Source organism: Hyperolius riggenbachi, chromosome 4, assembly GCF_040937935.1.
Source record: "Hyperolius riggenbachi isolate aHypRig1 chromosome 4, aHypRig1.pri, whole genome shotgun sequence".
Classification (NCBI taxonomy): Eukaryota; Metazoa; Chordata; class Amphibia; order Anura; family Hyperoliidae; genus Hyperolius; species Hyperolius riggenbachi.
The window spans coordinates 322,481,580-322,501,039 of NC_090649.1; the positions used below are offsets into that span (position 1 = coordinate 322,481,580).

Genomic DNA, 19,460 nt, shown 5'->3' on the forward strand with positions numbered 1-19,460 from the left:
GTCCATCCATCCATCCAGGTCATTACAGCAATGTAATGTTAGTAATCACAAAAAGCATCAGAGCCCTGGATACAAGCAAGCAAATGTACCACCATAGGCATCGGATGCTATTTAACAATGTGACCCCATTTGGCAGAGTATATTACTCTTGCGCTGTTTCAGGAAATCCTTTGTCAGAGGGTAACACTATCAGCTCCTATCTGGCTGCTACCCCCATGCTTCCAGTAGACTGATGGCCCAGAGAGTTGCACTGCATTGAACAGTGCAACGTTGTGGTTCGATTGATTTTCAATAGATTCCCTGCTGGAAGCTATTGGAAATTGATGTGCAATGTGTGGTAGAAATAGTTTCCTTTCTGAATTGTTTCTTTTCAGAAATGAATCAATCATTTTGGAACATTAGATGACAATTTGTAAGTGTATGGCCTGCTTAATGCACCATAAACCACTGTGCCCCTCTAAGTGACACACACACACACACACACACACACACACACACACACACACACACTAACAGTTAACTGTTTCCAGGCTCCTGCAGGATAGCGTCTGTAAAAAATAAGAGCCTCAGCCTGCTAACGCAGTTGTGTCCGCTTTTCAGAAACAGAAGAGGGAAACCGAGAGCCCAATATAGTGTAGTAAGTACTGCAAAAATGGATATATGTAAAGAGTACAATATATATACTCACAAGACAGGGTTACCTCCAGGCAACCACTGTATAGGCAGGTGAGGAGATTATCCTGTCCCCACTCAGGAATAAGAAATCGCTCTCTGTAGACAGGAAAAAAGGGGTATCCCCCTCCACCAAGGGTGGATAATTCATATTATGTAGAAAGAACAGAGGTGCCAGCAGGATAAAATCAGGTAATAAAATGTTTAAAAGTGCTTTGGAGGCAGCGGTGGACTTACCTCCTGTAAGCATACACTATAAACTGTCGCGCTCCTGTTGCCGGGCACTTTCTGCGCATGTGCGTGATGTCATGAGTGACGTCACGCTCATGCGCAGAGAGTGCCCGGCAACAGGAGTGCGATATAGGACGCGCACTGCCGGGCCAGCGCAGGCGTACTACTCCAGGTCATTGCGACCTGGAAGTAGTACAAGGCCCAGGGATTCAGAGATGTTCGCTGGCGAACGGTTCGGGAACCGTTTGCAACATCTCTAATTATTTATCACTATACAGCGTCCCCAGTATCCAGCACCAGCGAGGATCGCCGGATGCCGAATACATGTACCTGCAGGTTGCTTGAGCAACTGGCCAAAAAGCAGAAAAACCTCCCCCACAAATACTTAGGCTTTGTTCACATCTAAAATGGAAATCGCTGACGCCAGCATTTTTTGAATTTTTTTTTACCACCTCCCGGCGCTTACCTGCCCGCTGCGATTTCTTTATAAAACTCTTTTCTAAGCGCTTTTGCAGAGTATTCTCTTTTTTCATTTCCTGATGTCAGTCAGGAAGTAAACTCTTTCAACCGGAAATGAACAATGTATTTATTCATGAAAGCGCTGGGGAAATCGCTATACAAAGTGTTTTTTCAAGCGCTTTGTGATTTCCCTATAACTTTTATTGAGACAAATAGTCCCAAAAATCACCCGGAAGTAGTACAAGGCCCAGAGAGATTCGTCCGGTGAACGGTTCGGGCCATCTCTATAAATAATCACATATATAATGAAATATCACCATCTAGTGGTGGGACATTACAATAATGCATTTTCCTATTTTACACATGACCAGATCAAGCAAGATGTTTGGAATTGGGGTGATAGCATTTATTGGCTAATATTATAAAAATGAAGTAGTAAGATTTCATGGATGTGGATGGATTTTCTCTCAGTCTATCATTCTTATGTAAGATGAGTTGAAGTTCTTTGACCATCCTTCTGAAGATCTCAAGATGTGGGTTGTAGGTGACAGCCAGTATGACTGAGGTCTCCTCCAGGATCTGCTCATATTGTTGGGCGTCAGTTAAGAATAAGCACCTTGCTTCCTTAATTTGGGCTTCAGCCATTAGTGGGCTGTATTCTTCTTTGATGAAAGTCTCCTTCAGGTGATTCATGTGGCTGTTTCTGTTACATCAGAATTGAAGAAAACCTCCCTCACTTGGAGACCAAATGTCATCTATAAAACAGAGATAGGCCATGTGCATTAGCAGCATGTACTGAGGTATTACTCTAGTGGTGCCCATAAACGGCACAATAAAAACGTTTAATTTTCCCATCTATTCAAGCAAAACAATCGAATGAAAGTCAAAAGTATTTTTTTTTTTGTAACCAAGAAAAACAAACGATTATCTTGTTTTTTTTTTATAAAAATCCGGTCGGACATGTTGGAAAAATCGGTATATTCAATCTAACAAGATAATTGAGCACAATTCTCTAATAAAAAAAAATTGTACGACGTATGGGCTCCATCGGTTTTATCATAAAAAAGATTTGTATACTGTGGTGGAAATCGTTTGTTCTTGATCAAAAGCTAAGTACCGTATATACTCGAGTATAAGCCACATTTTTGGTACCAAAAAAGTGGTCCCAAAGTGGGGGTCTCGGCTTATACTCGAGTCACCTTTGTTGCTGACCCCTCCCCTGATGGCTGCATGTCCCCTCGGCACATACAGAGCCCTCTCTGCACTGTACCGTGGCTGTATACAGAGAATGGGCATTAGATTACAGCGTTCCGCTCCTCGCCAGACCATGCATACACTCTGTGTTCCTCCTGAGTGTCCCCTGCATAAGCACAGCGCTTTGTGGTTCCTTTAGTTACCGGTCCCGGCAGCGATGTTTTCCCTCTTGCTTGTAAGGCCCAGTCTCTCGTCACTATGATCACTGCAGATGCATCATTGCATCAGACTGCAACTTACAAGCTAGAGATAAAACGGCCAGGATCGGTAAGTAAGGGAACCACATAGCGATGTGCATATGCCGGGGGACACCCGGAGGGAACACAGAGTGTATGCGTCACATCCTGCTCTGGCGAGGGGCGGCACGCGGTAATCTAATGGCCATTCCTTTTATACAGCCAGAGCAGAGATCACTCTCTACGTGCCGAGGGGACATGCAGCCATCGAGGGGGAACAGCAACAAAGGTGACTAGCAGAGAGCGCTCTCTACGTGCCGAGGGGGCATGCAGCCATTGAGGGGGAGCAGCAACAAAGGTGACTTGCAGCGGCACACGGCCGATAAGTAAAGACACCACACAGTGCTGTGCTAATTACTGATGCACTGTAATAGGACTGTGGCAGCTACCGGCTTCCCCAACCTCTTCCTTTGCTTTCTAACTCTGCAGCCCATGATTTAATAATCAATTCATAACTATCTGTGTCCTGAATCCATAGTATTCTACGGTATAGATAATCAAAAGGCCATCCAGTCTCTGCAGTAGAGCAGAATTACAAAATGATTAAAACTGTAATATTAATTAGGGGGCAAATTGTGGTTCGTTTATTATAATTATTTTTAAAAGTGTTTATCCTTGAAAGGTAACCAACTGCAAGAGGAGGCACACAGCCATCTAATGGCCATTAATCTGCAGCGATGTGCCCAATACAGAGCAGAAAGCAATCTGTATATGGTTCTGTAGCCTGCTTCATGTTAGCCTATCAAACATATTGCTGATTTTTTTAGTATTAGCAGTAGGGGGTTTATACCCACGGCTTATACTTGAGTCAATGATTTCCCCCTCTATTGTTAGGTAAAAGTGTGTGATTGGGGGGGGGGGAGGGGGGGGGGGTCGGCTTATACTCGGATCAGCTTATACTTGAGTATATACGGTAATTGTGTTCAAAATAAACCTGAACTTGGAGGGATATAAAGGCTGACATATTTATTTCCTTTTAAACAATGCACATTGCCAGGCTATCCTGCTAATCCTCTGCCTCCATTTTTTTTAGCCATAGACCCACCCTGAACAAGCATGAAGATCAGATGTTTTATAAACCCCAGTTTTCACTAACTGTCCATATATATGTGCACAATGGTTTTTTTTTTTTTTTATTATATGAACAGACATTGCAATGCCCGGCAGCTGTACATGTATCTGATAACTGCTGCGAGTGTCTGGCCTATCAGGTAATGTGAGGCCTGTTGAATAGGCAGATGTATATACATGGCACTCTTTCCATATTGATGTCGGTGGAGGCAGCCATGGTTACCGAGGTGCGGGGCAGCACATGTCCTACGTCGCCCACCACACGGTGCCCCAGTGGCGTACCTAGGACATTTGACACCCGGTGCTGGGTATTAAAAGACACCCCCCCAAAAAAAAAAAATTGGGTGTGGCTATAACCTGCGGCGCACGAAGCGCACTGCGGTGAAAAATGGGCATGGCCATGACCAGATGAGGGCGGAGCTAACTAATTTAAAGTGAACCCGGGATGAGAGTGATATGGAGGCTGCCATATTTATTTCCTTTTAAACAATAGGGATCCTTGCTGATCTATTTGGCTGCAGTAGTGAACTGAATTACACCAGAAACAAGCATGCAACTAATCTCGTCAGTTCTGACAATATTGTCAGAAACCCCTGACCTGCTGCATGCTTGTTCAGGATCTATGGTTGAAAGAATTAGAGGCAGATGACCAGCACGGCAGCCAGGCAACTGGCATTGCTTAAAAGGAGATAAATATGGCGGCCTCAATATTATTCTCACTTCGGGTTCCCTTTAAAAGTGCAATGCAAAGACAGTGGGCCCAAGTTTTGGTGAGCCTTTTCCCAGAAAATTCACATAATTGTGCAGGTTTTCTCAAGAAAATACACGTAAAGGGAGTAGATTTGCCCAGAAAATAAATGCAATCATGGCGGTAGATTTGCCCAGAAAATACATGCAATCATGGCGGCAGATTTTCCCAGAAAATACATGCAATCATGTGGAAGATTTGACCAGAAAATACATGCAATCGTGGCAGACCTGGCCAGAAACCACTTCAATCATGTAGCAGACCTGACCAGAAAATGCATACAATCACGTAGCAAACCTGGCCAGAAAACACTTCAATCATGTAGCAGACCTGGCCAAAATACATGCAATCATGTCGGCAGATTTGACCAGAAAATACATGCAATCATGTGGCAGACGTGGCCAGAAAACACTTCAATCATGTAGCAGACCTGGCCAGAAAATACATGCAAGCATGTGAAAGATTTGACCAGAAAATACATGCAATTATGTGGAAGATTTGACCAGAAAATACTTGCAATCATGTGGCCGACCTGGCCAGAAAACACTTCAATCATGTAGCATACCTGGCCAGAACAGTCGATACACCTGCTAATATAAATAAAAAAAAAAACATTTACTCACCTGAAGCAGCAGCAGACCTCCTGTCCCGGCCTTCGTCCGGCGCAGCTCCCACAATCCTCTGCAGCCAGCCAGCAACTGAAACTCACGCGCTTAGAGCAGGGCTATGGGAAAATGGCGCCCGAAGCCCTGCACTGCAGACTCAAAGTCTCCAGAGCAGGGCTTCAGACGCCATTTTACTGTAGCCCTGCTCTGCCGCAGCTGTGGGCTGCTGCTGTCAGTGAACTGACACGGCGTCTAATAGTTCACGCTGGGGGGTGCTTTAGGGGTGCTTAGAGAATGGCGCTGCCATTGCCCCAGTATAGCTAGTATAGTTGCCCCCAATATAGCTAGTATAGTTGCCCTTAGTGTAGGTAATATAGTTGCCCAAGTATAGCTAGTGTAGTTGCCCCCAGTATAGCTAGTACAGTTGCCCACAGTATAGCTAGTATAGTTGCCCCCAATGAAGTTAGTATAGTTGCCCCAGTATAGCTAGTATGGTCGCCCCCAGCCAGTATAGCTAGTATAGTTGCACCCAGCCAGTATAGCTAATATAGTTGCCCCCAGACAGTATAGCTAGTATAGTTGCCCCCAGTCAGTACAGTTAGTATAGTTGCCCCCAGCCAGTATAGCTAGTATCGTTGCCCCCAGCCAGGATAGCTGCCCCCAGTATAGCTAGTATAGTTGCCCCCCAGCCAGTATAGTTGCCCCAGCCAGTATAGTTGCCCCCAGTACAGTTTAGTTGCCCCCAGTATAGCTTGTATAGTTTAGTTGCCCCCAGTATAGCTAATATAGTTGCCCCCAGTAAGTATAGTTGTCCCCAGTATAGCTAGTATAGTTGTCCCCAGTATAGCTAGTATAGTTGCCCCCAGTAAGCTAGTATAGTTGCCCCCAGTATGGCTAGTATAGTTGCCCCCAGTATGGCTAGTATAGTTGCCCCCAGTATGGCTAGTATAGTTGCCCCCAATATGGCTAGTATAATTGCCCCCAGTAAGCTAGTATAGTTGCCCCCGGTAAGCTAGTATAGTTGCCCCCAGTATGGCTAGTATAGTTGCCCCCAATATGGCTAGTATAGTTGCCCCCAGTAATCTAGTATAGTTGCCCCCAGTAAGCTAGTGTAGTTGCCCCCAGTATGGCTAGTATAGTTGCCCCCAGTAAGCTAGTATAGTTGCCCCCAGTAAGCTAGTATAGTTTCCCCCAGTAAGCAAGTATAGTTGCCCCCAGTATGGCTAGTATAGTTGCACCCAGTAAGCTAGTATAGTTGCCCCCAGTATGGCTAGTATAGTTGCCCCCAGTATAGTTGCCCCCAGTAAGCTAGTATAGTTGCCCCCAATATGTATGGTAGCCCCCAGTAAGCTAGTATAGTTGCCCCCAGTAAGCTAGTATAGTTGCCCCCAGTAAGCTAGTATAGTTGCCCCCAGTAAGCTAGTATAGTTGCCCCCAGTATGGCTAGTATAGTTGCCCCCAATATGGCTAGTATAGTTGCCCCAGTATAGCTAGTATAGTTGCCCCCAGTAAGCTAGTATAGTTGCCCCCAGTAAGCTGGTATAGTTGCCCCCAATATGTATAGTTGCCCCCAGTGTAGGTGCCCCAGGATTGGTAAGCAGGGCTAGATGGAGGGACTGTGGAGGGGTCCCTCACCTAGGACCCCTCCTTCTGTCTCTCTCCCCCTCCAGATAGCGGCGACAAGTGCGGGGCGGCCAAAGGCGTACAGAGAATTACTCACCCGATTTCCGCGTTCCAAGCGTGGGGCGCAGCGTCATGACATTACAGGTCTCCGCCTCCAATGCCGCCCACTGTGCTTCCGCTAATCAGGAAGCACAGTGGGCGGCATTGAAGACGGAGACCTGTAACGTCATGACGCTGCGCTCCACGCTTGGAACGCGGAAATCAGGTGAGTAATTGTCCATACGCCTCCGGCCGCCCCGCACTTGTTGCCGCTAATTTCTGGAGGGGGAGAGAGACAGAAGGAGGGGTCCCAGGTGAGGGAGGGGGGGATATGTCCCCCCTCCCCACCGCTGCCTCCACAGCCCCTCCTTCCAGCCCTGCTTCCCCCTCCTGCTGTGCTGCTGTGGGGGGTCGTGGCGACACCCCCCTGGGTGTCTGACACCCGGTGCGCCACGCCCCCCTGCGCCCTATGGTAGGGACGCCACTGCGGTGCCCACCCATCTTCAGAATCACACTGCTCCATTAGCACTATACACACAGTCAGCGATTAGCGTGTGGCACGTGTGTGATGTCACTCATGCGCCATGTGCTATATGGGCATGCTCTTGACGGCGCCAATTTTCATCCGATTCGACATTTATTATCGAATCAGATGGTGGATTGGCTTCCAAGTTGCCTGATGTATGGGCACCTTTACACCTTGCAGGGCCATGATCCTCACACACTTCTAGCAGTCCTCTAATAGGTAGGGGCCTAACTAGAAATCACTGGGCCCCCCTGCAAAAATTTGGATGCCCATCTGGGAGCCCGCTCAGGGCCGTTTTGGAGGGCAGGAGGGGTCGCAGCATGAGGGGAGAGCATTGGCCCCCACATTGGCGGGGAGGGGGGCTACTCCCTCCCTCCCTCGGGCTCTCCCCTCAGTGCTCCCCTCCTGCTTTAAATAGGTGGCAGCAGTAACACAGTTACTACCGCTGAGATCCGATCTTTTTAAGTGCCACACGCTACTTCCTGTTTATCAGGAAGAAGCGTGTGGCACTTAGAGATCAGACTTCAGCAGTGGAACACAGAGGTATGCCCATGTTATTGCCGCCGCTGCTGCCACCTTTTTAATGCAGGGCTCCCCTCCCCCTCGCGGCAGCCCCTATTGTTATGCCACTAACAGGTGAAGCAGGAAGTACATCTCTACAGCCTATAGGCAAAAGAGACCAGGGCCAATATGCAATTCACTTTTTCTCCTAGCAGATCATTTTTCATGTTATATTTAAAATAACTTCAGCACTTTACAACTGAAAAAGTACTAAAAAGTAGGTGAAAAAGTAATAACAAGATTTCAGTATTTACCTACTTTCTGGTAGTTTAAAAAGCATGGTATTGACACTTTGGAGAAAACTAAGTAGAGAAAGTTAATTGCATATGGCTCCTGGAGCCTTAAAGGGACACTTAAGTAAAAAAAAAAATGTGTTTTACTCACCTGGGGCTTCCAATAGCCCCCTGCAGCTGTCCGGTGCCCTCGCCATCTCCCTCCGATCCTCCTGGACCCGCCGGCAGCCACTTCCTGTTTCGGTGACAGGAGCTGACAGGCTGGGGACGCGAGTGATTCCTCGCGTTCCTGGCCACAATAGCGCCATCTATGCTGCTATAGCATATATCATATACCATATAGCAGCATAGAGGGTGCTAATGTGTCTGGGAACGCGAACAATCACTCACGTCCCCAGCCTGTCAGCTCCTGTCACCGAAACAGGAAGTGGCTGCCGGCGGGGCCAGGAGGATCGGAGGGAGACGGCGAGGGCACCGGAGAGCTGCAGGGGCTATTGGAAGCCCTAGGTGAGTAAAACTCATTTTTTTTTGTTTGACTTAAGTGTCCCTTTAAGGTGCTCATACATTAGGCAAGTTTTGCGGCCAATCAACCAACCAATTCGATCATTATTATTGAATGTGTTGAAAATCTGTTCCATGCTGTACCCGCAGTAGCACGGAGCCACGCATGCAGGAGCAGGGCTGTGCTGTACCTACAGTAGCACGGAGCTGCTCATGCAGGAGCAGGGCTGTGCTGTACCTGCAGTAGAAGGGAGCCACACATGCAGGTGCAGGGCTGTGCTGTACCCGCAGTAGCACAGAGACGCTCATGTAGGAGTGGCTTTGGCTTACTGCACAAGGGGGGCAGTACTTGCCCAGGCACAGTATGGCCGTGTCGTTCCCCTCCTCTTTGCAATAGCACGCGTTTGACAAACACACCCTGATGACGCCAGCAGGAAACTGTGAAATGAGTAGCCAGTTCTAATCCCCTGCCATTTACAGCCACTCACAGCTCTACCTCACTGAATGTATTGAGTCCACATACATCTTTAGCCATCAGAGTAGCCTGTACAGACCACATCTCCACACATGGACGATGGATTGGGTGAGCTCTCCCCATTATAATTATCAGTGATACCGTGTGACAGTCATTTGGCCACCATTTCCAGGCTCATGTCCTGTGGGAATATATACACACACCTAAAGGATTATTAGGAACACCTGTTCAAATAATGCAGTTATCTAATCAACCAATCACATGGCAGTTGCTTCAATGCATTTAGGAGAGTGGTCCTGGTCAAGACAATCTCCTGAACTTCAAACTGAATGTCAGAATGGGAAAGAAAGGTGATTAAAGCAATTTTAAGTGTGGAATGGTTGTTGGTGCCAGACGGGGCGGTCTGAGTATTTCACAATCTGCTCAGTTACTGGGATTTTTACGCACAACAATTCCTATGGTTTACAAATAATGGTATGAAAAGGGAAAAACATCCAGTATGCAGCAGTCCTGTGGGCGAAAATGCCTTGTTGATGCTAGAGGACAAAGGACAATGGGCCGACTGATTCAAGCTGATAGAAGAGCAACGTTGACTGAAATAACCACTAGTTACAACCGAGGTATGCAGCAAAGCATTTGAGGCGGATGAGCTACAACAGCAGAAGACCCCACCGGGTACCACTCATCTCCACTACAAATAGGAAAAAGAGGCTACAATTTGCACGAGCTCACCAAAATTGGGACAGTTGAAGACTGGAAAAACGTTGCTTGGTCTGATGAGTCTCGATAGTCAGAATTTGGCGTAGACAGAATGAGAACATGAATCCATCATGCCTTGTTACCACTGTGCAGGCTGGTGGTGGTGTAATGGTGTGGGGGATGTTTTCTTGGCACACTTTAGGCCCCTTAGTGCCAATTCTGCATTGTTTAAATGCCACGGGCTACCTGAGCATTGTTTCTGACCATGTCCATCCCTTCATGACCACCATGTACCCATCCTCTGATCGCTACTTCCAGCAGGATAATGCACCATGTCACATAGCTTGAATCATTTCAAAATGGTTTCTTGAACATGACAATGAGTTCACTGTACTAAAATGGCCCCCACAGTCACCAGATCTGAACACAATAGAGCATCGTTGTGATGTGATGGAATGGGAGCTTCATGCCCTGCTCAACTGTGAGATGCTATCCTATCAATATGGGCCAGCATTTCTAAAGAATGCTTTCAGCACCTTGTTGAATTAAGACAGTTCTGACGGGGGTCAAACACCGTATTACGGTAGTATGGTGTTCCTAATAATTCTTTAGGTGAGTGTAATGGCACAGTACACCATATGATTACAAACAGGGCTATAATTATCATGGACAGGACTCTGATTCTATGGGAGCGGCTGTGATTGGACCTGTGCCTGTTCACAAGTGTTGTTGGACGGGAACGGCTGTGATTGGGCCTGTGCCGGTTCACAAGTGTTGTTGGACGGGAGCGGCTGTGATTATGCCTGTGCCAGTTCACAAGTGTTGTTGGTCTGGGCTGCAAGTGGGCAGTTTATAATTTATTACCTGTGGCTTCACTGGTGACAACAAACAGATGTTATCATCACCATCAGGATCACCATCTGTGAGTCATTGATATAACACCTGCAATTTGTGCAAAGTCAACAAACCCGTCCTTATGCTGGGAATACACAGTTTGTTTCTGTCGTGCATTTCTGCTCTCGATCGTTTTTGCCGCTCGATTCTGCAGTTGATTCTCTTATCTTCCGCTCGTTTTTCTTATCTTTTTCCATTCACTCAGTGGCGTAGCAATAGGGGGTGCAGAGGTAGCGACCGCATCAGGGCCCTTGGGCCAGAGGGGCCCTGAGGAGTCCACCCTCAACCATAGTATTAGATCTGTATTGGTCCTGTGCTGGTAAAAATCACTTCTATATGTGCTTTTATTAGTAGTAATCATTAGCACATTGTTCCCCATCCCCTCCTTGCACTTCTGACACTGTAGTTGTCCTTGGCAGGTTTTGGTGCGCCGTATCAATTGTTATGCATAGAGCACTTGGGGGGCCCAATGTAAACCTTGCACCAGGGCCCATAGCTCCTTAGCTACGCCACTGCATTCACTTCTATCAGTAATCAAGCGGCAAGAGAATTGAAAGGGAGATCGGACATGTCGGAAATTATCTATCGAACTATCTAATCACCTCAAAAACGAACCGTGTATTCCCAGCATAAGGGCCCATTCAGACTGGGACGATTTGCAGGCATTTATTGACAAATCATCGGCGATCGCTAATGCTTTGAAAAGTGCTAGTTTATATGCCAGTGATCTCACTGCAGCAATCTCCATTGATTCGTGATTTGCAGTAAACAAAAACGTAGTGTATGCAGCACTTTTTTGCATTTTCAGAGAGGTAGAGATTGAAATGTTAAAAAAAGTGATCGCTCAACAATTGCAAAATTGTCCAGTAAAAAAAAACGCATAATGCACAAAAAAAATCCCTGTTGCAAAATGCTAGCGATGTTGCAAGTCTTTTGCAATTCCCAGTGTGAATTGGCCATTAAAGGGGAACTGAAGTAAGAGGTATACGGAGGCTGCCATATTTATTTCCTTTTAATTAATACCAGTTGCCTGGCAGCCGTGTTGGTCTATTTCTCTGCAGTAGTATCTGAAGAACACCAGAAACAAGCATGAAGCTAGTCTTGTCAGATCTGGCATTAATGTCAGAAACACCTGATCTGTTGCATGCTTGTTCAGGGGCTATGGCTAATAGTATTAGAGGCAAAGGTTCAGCAGGGCTGCCAGGCAACTTAGATGGAAATAAATATGGCAGACTCCATATCCCTCTCACTTCAGTTGTCCTTTAATGTGGCAACAACTGTTAAACTGACTGGATTTTAGAAGACACCCACCCTTACTCAAGTCTTCATTGAAAGCACTGAGGTCTGCAGGGTACAATCAATGTCACCAATTCCTAGGCACTACCATCATCAACAATTTGATATGGGGCGAGAACACCACCAAACCCAGAAGAAGGCTCCGCAAAGGTTGTGCTTCCTGAGACAACCGAGAGAGTTCGGTATGAAGCTGGACAGCCGCTGCCGCTATCAAATCTATCCTCTGCTCCTCCATCATCGTCTGCTTCTCACGAACAACTGCAAGGGACAGGCACAAACTTCACAGAGTGATCAGTGCTGCTGAGAGGATCATTGGGTCACTCCCGCCATCGCTGTACCTCTCTCCTCCACACATCCAGACTGAGTAGGTTCCTCAACAGGCCACTGCTACAAGATAGTCCCTGGAACCTCCAGACACAGGAACACCTTCTTCCTCCAAGTGTTGCTCAAGCCCCCCCCCCCCCCCCACACACACACACACACACCAAAACCCCTCAGACTGGAGCAGAGCTTTTCAGCGCTGCTAGATTTGGGCGCAGCCAGTGCCTCCATAAACTACAACAGGAATCACTCCTATTGCAGCGCTCAGTGAGTAACGTCGGAGCTGTCAGCAGACGGAGCCGAGGTTGCTTAAAAACATAATAATTCGGCCTCCAGCAATCGCTGGAAGCCGAATTATTTCATTCCTCCACTATCCATGGCGGCCTGGAGGGGGAATAGTAATTAAATCGGCCCGGACTTGTGCAGAAGCAGGATCAGCCATATACCGGCTGTATTCTGCGCCCAAGTCTACCGGTGCCGATTTCAAATGTACTCCCTCAGACACCCTCTTTAGCCTCCCTGAAATCCTTGCATTACTGAACCTGTGCCTTAATTGATAAATGGGTGTCTTCAATGTTCGCTTTACAATGTTCTTTGCACCTTGATGTATGTTGTTACTATGACCAATGCCACATGCGCACCACAAACAATTCCATTTGCGATACCTGTCGTATTTTATGAATAAAGTTGATTCTGATTTTACAAATGCTGTTGTATGGATTACATACTGAGTGGCCATCAGAAGATCTCTGCAGTTGTGGAACTCTTATGCTACGTACACACATGCGACAACGATCGTTCGTTGAGAACGACGAACGAACTTTTAATTGATGAAAGAACGACCTAAGTAAAGATAGTTTTAAAAGGTGTGTAACGATCTGATCGTTAGAACGAACGTTACATCACAAAAAGCAACTATTGCGCCTGCGCATAAAAATGAGAAGTTTCACGGAGAAATAGTGAAATGCGCATGTCAAGCCTAGTACGAACGATCGTTTCCAACGATGTACTACTTTTGCAAACGATCGTCGTTGGTTAAAATCCGCCGAGACAGAACTTTCTTTTGTAGCGATTTGGCTCGTTTGTCGTTTGCCTTAATAGTCGGTGGTTCGTTTTTTGTAACGATCGTCGTTGGTAAAGATCGGGGAACGATCGTTACAAACGACTATAGTCGCATGTGTGTACGCACCTTTACACCTGCATATACTTGTGGACACTTGTTCAACTAAGTCAGCACTAAGAGAAGGGGGCTGCATTGGCAGGGGTTTTCTATGTATGCGGACACTGATTAAAAAAAAATAATTTTTTTTTGCACAGTGCTTAACCACTTGAGGACTACAGTCTTTACACCCCTTAAGGACCAGAGCCTTTTTTTCCATTCAGACCACTGCAGCTTTAAAGCTAATGGGAACTCATATTTAAATAAAAAAGTCAGATACTCACCTAAGGAGAGGGAGGCTCTGGGTCCCATAGAGCATCCCCTCTCCTCTCTCCCGGTCCTCGTCGTTGCGCTGGCCCCATACCCCCCCCCTTGGTGGTATTTGACCGTTTCGGTCAAATACCGCTTTTCCCCCGCCGAAGGGAGGCTTCGGAAATGCTTTGGGAGCCCGAGTGCTCCCGAAGACCGGCTGCTCTACACTGCGCACGCGCGGAGCGCCCTCTATGACGCACTCGCGTGTGCGCCGCCTGTCTTCGGGAGGACTCGGCTCCCGAAGACTTCCGAAGTCCCCGTGGTGGCGGATGCGAACGGGGGAGCCAGCGCAGCACCAAGGGCACCGGGAGAGGAGAGGTAAGGCTCATTAGGACCGAGCCTTCCCTCTCCTTAGGTGAGTATCTGACTTTGTTTTATTTAAATATGGGGTCACATTAGCTTTAATGTTTTATTGCTCGGTCATACAACCTACCATCTAAATGATTTTTACCTCCTTTTCTTGTCACTAATACAGATTTCTTTTGTTACTATTTGATTGCTGCTGGGTTTTTTAGTTTTTATTATATTCATCAAAAAAGGCATGCATTTTGTGTCTGACATTTTCTGTGCTGACATTTTTCAAATAAAGAAAAATTTCTGTATACATTTTTGTCCAAATGTTTTGTGCTACATGTCTTTGATAAAAAACAAAAAAACATTCAGTGTATATTTATTGGTTTAGGTAAAAGTTAAGCTGGCCATACACTGGCCTGATTTGCCGCCGTTCGACAGCAGATTTGATCACTGGGATCTAATGTGCTGCCAATCGTTCGCGCTAAACGCACCCGCCGATCCGATTTCCTCCCGAAATCGGATCGATCCATCGATCGCGCCGTGCAGGAAATTACCGTCGATTGCCCGCGGGTAGGGAGCACGTCGCTAGCGGCGGCCGATCTGATACAGGTATACATTACCTGACGCCGACTCTTGGGCATCTTCTCCGCGCTGCACCGCTCTGTTCCTGCTCCATCCCAGCGTACATGAACTTCCTGTGTCACTCCAGTGACCAGGAAGTTTAAATAGAGGGCGCACTATTTGAACTTCCTGGTCTTGGAGTGACACAGTGTACGCCGGGATGCGGTGCGGGATGCTGGGATGTGGAGCAGCGTGGAGAAGAGGACCAGGAGCCAGCTTCAGGTAATGTAAACGGGGGGGGGGGGGGGGGGGGGGAACAGGCGGCAGGAGCAGCTCAACAGATTGTGATCGGTTTCAGGCTGAAATCGATTCACAATCTGTTTGCAGTAAAGGCAGCCATACGATCCCTCTGATCAGCTTCGATCAGATAGGGATCTGTCAGTTGGTCGATCTAATGGCAAATCAACCAGTGTATGGCTACCTTTATAGCGTTTACAAACTATGGTGCAAAAAGTGAATTTTCCCATTTTGAAGCATTTCTGACTTTTTTGAGCACCTGTCATGTTTCATGAGGTGCTAGAATTCCAGGATAGCATAAATACTAAATGACCCTATTTTGGAAAGAAGACATCCCAAAGTATTCACTGAGAGGCATGGTGAGTTCATAGAAGATTTTATTTTTTGTCACACATTAGTGGAAAATGACACTTTGTGAAAGAAAAAAAATGTTTTCGTTTCTGCTAACGTGTGACCAAAAAAAAAAAATGAAATCTGCCACAGACTCACCATGCCCCTCTCTGAATACCTTGGAGTGTCTACTTTCCAAAATGGGGTCATTTGTGGGGTGTGTTTACTGGCCTGGCATTTTGGGGGTGCTAAATTGTAAGCACCCCTGTAAAGCCTAAAGGTGCTCATAGGACTTTGGGCCCCTTAGCGCAGTTAGGCTGCAAAAAAGTGCCACACATGTGGTATTGACGTACTCAGGAGAAGTAGTATAATGTGTTTTGGGGTGTATTTTTACACATACAGAGGCTGGGTGGGAGAAATATCTCTGTAAATGACAATTTATTACAGAGGTACCACAAATGACCCCATTTTAGAAAGAAGACACCCCAAGGTATTCCGTTAGAAGTATGGTGAGTTCATAGAAGATTTTATTTTCTTGTCACAAGTTAGCGGAAATTGATTTTTATTGTTGTTTTTTTTTTTACAAAGTGTCGTTTTCCGCTAACATGTGACAAAAAATAAAATTTTCTATGAACTCACCATGCCCCTTATGGAATACCTTGGCGTGTATTCTTTCCAAAAGGGGGTAATTTGTGGTGCCTCTGTAATATTTCTGTAAATGACAATTTTTTGTTTTTTTTACACACATTTGTCCATTTACAGAGATATTTCTCCCACCCAGCATGGGTATGTGTAAAAATACACCCCATAGCACATTATACTATTTCTTCTGAGTACGACGATACCACTAAATTGGCGCAGAAGCCACGCAGTAACGTAGGCACGCACTAGCGTTAAGTCAAGCACTTCCGGCGTAGGGGGGAGGGGGGCACTGCAAAGTGTGACTTTCGCTAGGCAATTTGCCCTAACGCATCGCACCAGTGTGAAATAGCACTTAGAGACCCTTGTGTGCCTACTGCTGTGTCTGGAGTTCCCTACTCTCTAATAGTGTACCTGCTCGTGGTACCTCTCAAAAGACTCCGCTAGGCATAGGCCAGGCTGGCCAGGACAGGTGGGACAGTGAACAGTGGTGTCCTCGTCGTTGCGCTGGCTCCCCCGTAGTGGTATTCGACCGTTTCGGTCAAATACCGCTGTTCCCCCGCCGAAGGGAGGCTTCGGAAATGCTTTGGGAGCCCGAGTGCTCCCGAAGACCGGCCGCTCTACACTGCGCACGTGCAAGCGCCCTCTATGACGCACTCGCGTGTGCGCTGCCTGTCTTCGGGGGGACTCGGCTCCCGAAGACTTCCAAAGTCCCCATGGCGACGGATGCGAACGGGGGAGCCAGCGCAGCACCGAGGGCACCGGGAGAGGAGAGGTAAGGCTCATTAGGACCGAGCCTTCCCTCTCCTTAGGTGAGTATCTGACTAGATACTTCTAGTCAGCCTTCCCTCTCCTTAGGTGAGTATCTGACTTTTTTTTTATTTAAATATGGGGTCACATTAGCTTTTTTTTTTTTCAAAAATCAAGTTTTATTGATTTTATAAAAGGTTTGCAAATGACAACAAAGGTACAGTGGTTACATACAAGTAACAGTAAAGGAAATACCATGCAAATTGTACAACCATAAGCCTGTAAAGCCTGAAGAAGAGTTGAACAAGAAGGCACCTAAAGCAATACTGAGGTATAGGCAAGTCGTACCATAACAAATCTCCGAGAACTGGAGAAACTAATTGGACCAGTATCATTATGGGGAGGAGAAGGATTGGGGGGGGGGGGGGGGGACAGGGTAGTTAGGGAGGGGGAGGGGGCGAGGGAGGCATCTCCCATACGGAGAGCAGGTAGGTGCGCAGGTGGAAGAGGGGGGAGGGGAAGAGGGGGGAGGGAAGGAGGAGGGATATGGGGAACCCTTATCTTCTTGGCAAGCGTAAATATATCAGGTTAGTGGCTGAGGTTAACTATAGCCGGTAGGTAGATAAGGGGGGACACTTATGGCTTGCAGGCTCCTAGCTGTTATGTAGATAAGTAGTGAGTTTATCAGAATCACAAAACTCCACCCAGATGGCCCAGCGTGTTACAAAGATATCGTTTTTATCCTGGGCGGATAGTAATAGTTCGTCCATTCTTTTGAGATGATTGATCTGCACAATTAATTCAGCCTTAGAGGGGAAGGTTTGTTGTTTCCATTTTCTAGTGAGTAATAGGCGAGCCCCAATAAGGATATATCTGAAAATGGATTTTTTAGCTTTGGAAATGGAGCCAGGTAAGGCAGACAGGAGAGCTATTTCAGGGGTGCAGGGCATAGGAATTAGGTATAGAAGATTGTGCAGTTCAAAAACATCTGACCAGAATGGGCGAATATGTTTGCATTTCCACCATATATGGTAATAGTCTCCTATTTCTTTTTCGCATCTCCAGCAAAGATTTGAAGAAGAGGGCTGGAACTTAGCTAGCCGGGCTGGGTCTTTATACCACCTACATATGATTTTGAAGTTTCTCTCTTGAGCATCCACAGACGGGGATAGTTTGTGGGCTAGTGTAAATATTTTGTCCCATTCCTCATTGTCGATTTCTCTACCTAGGTCTTTATGCCAGGTGTCCTGTAATTTCTGTAGGCCTTCAGAGCCATTGGATGCATTTAAAATAGAGTAAACTTGGGCTAGCATATGAGAGGGCCTGTCTTGCATACAGCATAGTTGTTCAAAGGGGTAGAGGGCTCTATGTAGTTTAGATCATGGGAGAAGGGAAGCATAGAACTTTCTCAATTGAGAGGCAGTAAGCCAGTCTGGTTTGGGTGATTGGGTATTATAAGACCACCTATTAGGGGGGAGCAAAGAGGAGTTATCAGTAAAGTGTCTTATCTGTGGCCACTTGGATCTATCGTGGCCTAAGAATGTTTTCCTAGCCATCCCTATACCAAAATCACAGTTGTCAAGCAGGGGGGTGAGCGGGCTGGGAATGGTGGACAGGTGGTGTCTGGAGCAGTAAAGGTCCCATTTTGCTAATAATACCGAGGACCAATAGGGAAGTGAGTTGAGTGGAGGACGTTTAGATTTCGGGGTCCAGGGTAAGGCCCTTTGGTCCAGATCATGAGATCCTTTTCTAAAGAGACCCACTGTTTCTGTTGCCTACCATGGAACCAGTCTAGGATCAGGATTGAGCAGCAACATGGTATTTCTGTATATCAGGGAGGCCCAATCCACCTTCATCCTTAGGTCTATGAAGGAGTTTAAGTCTGACCCTTGGTTTCCTACCGTTCCAGATAAAGTTACTTATTCTACGTCTTATCAATTTTAAAAACGTGTGAGGCAGAGAAATGGGTATAGCCTGCAGTACATATAGAAGTCGCGGGAGGATATCCATTTTTATGATGTGCACTCTTCCTATCCAAGACAAATGTAGTTTATCCCAGGATTGAAGATCTTTGTGAATTTTATTGAGAAGTGGTGGGAAGTTTAGGGTGTAGAGCTTAGAAAGGTCCGCCGGGATAAATATTCCCAAATACTTTAAGGCATCTGCCTGCCATTTAAAGGGGAGTGCCTTTTTAAGACTGGGGACTGAAGCAGGTGGTAAAGAGATATTTAAGACCTCTGTCTTGGACAAATTAATTTTGAAGTTACTGAGGTTGCCAAATGTTTCGGCTTCCTTGAGGAAATTAGGAAAGGAGATGTGTGGAGATGTTATGTATAATAAAAGATCATCAGCATAGAGTGATCCATCAACCTGGATTCCTCGTATATCAGGATTGGCTCTCAGTGCATTGGCAAAGTGTTCCATGCACAGGATATAGAGGAGGGGAGACAGGGGGCATCCTTGCCTCGTGCCATTGTTGATGTGGAAGGCATCCGACAGGATCCCGTTTACTCTAACCCGAGCCGAGGGGGAGCTGTATAGGCCCATAATTTTTTGCAGCAGGCCAGGGCCGATGCCAATCTGTATTAGGGATTCCCTCATAAACTCCCAGTGGATCCTGTCGAACGCCTTCTCTGCGTCAACTGACAACACACACATAGGGATCTTGTGATGT

The 19,460-nt window shown here is 46.6% G+C and overlaps 1 long non-coding RNA gene across 1 annotated transcript in view; it reads right to left on the reverse strand.

The window, feature by feature from the left end:
• Positions 1–1,746: 1,746 nt before the first annotated feature.
• The window catches only part of LOC137570805 (uncharacterized), a 58,211-nt gene continuing 40,497 nt past the window's right edge, over positions 1,747–19,460 (reverse strand). Inside the window, exon 2 of the long non-coding RNA XR_011031191.1 lies at positions 1,747–2,117. This is a non-coding gene — a long non-coding RNA (uncharacterized lncRNA). The remainder of the gene's footprint in view (positions 2,118–19,460) is intronic.